The sequence below is a fragment of the Pygoscelis adeliae genome, unplaced genomic scaffold, assembly GCF_000699105.1.
Source record: "Pygoscelis adeliae isolate BGI_AS28 unplaced genomic scaffold, ASM69910v1 Scaffold463, whole genome shotgun sequence".
NCBI classification, from domain to species: Eukaryota; Metazoa; Chordata; class Aves; order Sphenisciformes; family Spheniscidae; genus Pygoscelis; species Pygoscelis adeliae.
The window spans coordinates 1,196,234-1,197,094 of NW_008824471.1; the positions used below are offsets into that span (position 1 = coordinate 1,196,234).

General features: G+C 46.7%; 1 protein-coding gene across 1 annotated transcript in view; it reads right to left on the reverse strand.

Annotated features, from left to right (window-relative positions):
* ADSS (adenylosuccinate synthase) overlaps nt 1–861 on the reverse strand; it is a 42,625-nt gene that overhangs the window by 22,401 nt on the left and 19,363 nt on the right. The window lies entirely within an intron of this gene.

An 861-nucleotide genomic window follows, 5' to 3' on the forward strand; every position in this document is an offset into this window, starting at 1 on the left:
CGGAAAGAATTGGAAAAAACAAAAAAGTAAAATTTGTGGGTTGAGAGAAAGACAGTTTAATAGAACAGAAAAGGAAGGGAAAATAAAGATAAATAATAATTATAATTATTAAAAATATATACAAAATAAGTGATAGCGATGCACAATACTATTACTTACCACCCGCCAACCGATGCCCAGCCAGTTCCTGAGCCGCAGTCACCGCCCCCCAACCAACTCCCCCCAGTTTATGTACTGAGCATGATGTCACACAGTATGGAATATCCCTGTGGCCAGTTTGGGTCAGCTGTCCTGGCTGTGCCCCCTCCCAGCCCCTTGCTGGCAGGGCATGGGAAGCTGAAAAGTCCTTGACTAGTGTAAATGCTACCTAGCAACAACTAAAACATCGGTGTGTTATCAACATTGTTCTCACCCTAAAATCCAAACCACAGCACTGTACCAGCTACTAGGAAGGAAATTAACTCTATCCCTGCCGAAACCAGGATAAGCTGTTGAATTCCTGCTCTTTTTGTTTTACCCTGTACCCAGCTCCTTTGTTGCCTGTCATGGTTAGCAGAGGGACCTAGTGACTCCCAGCCCATTGGGGGAAAAATCAGAAGGCTGCTTGCAGTTATCTTGAAGGAGCCCTAAGCCAGGGCTTGTCTGTCTGGTCCTGTGCTACCCAACACTCGGCATGGAGGTACATCCTCTAAGCACAACGTGCTGCTTTGACGCAGGTTGAAGCCAGACCCTGCACTCATAGCAAGCCACTTAGAACCACCCTGGGGACATCAGGAAGTCTCCCTCATGAGCTGGTCTTCCTGTAAGCCATCTTGTAGATCATTTCATTGCCCTAGCATTCCTCAGCACCTTCCTACCATT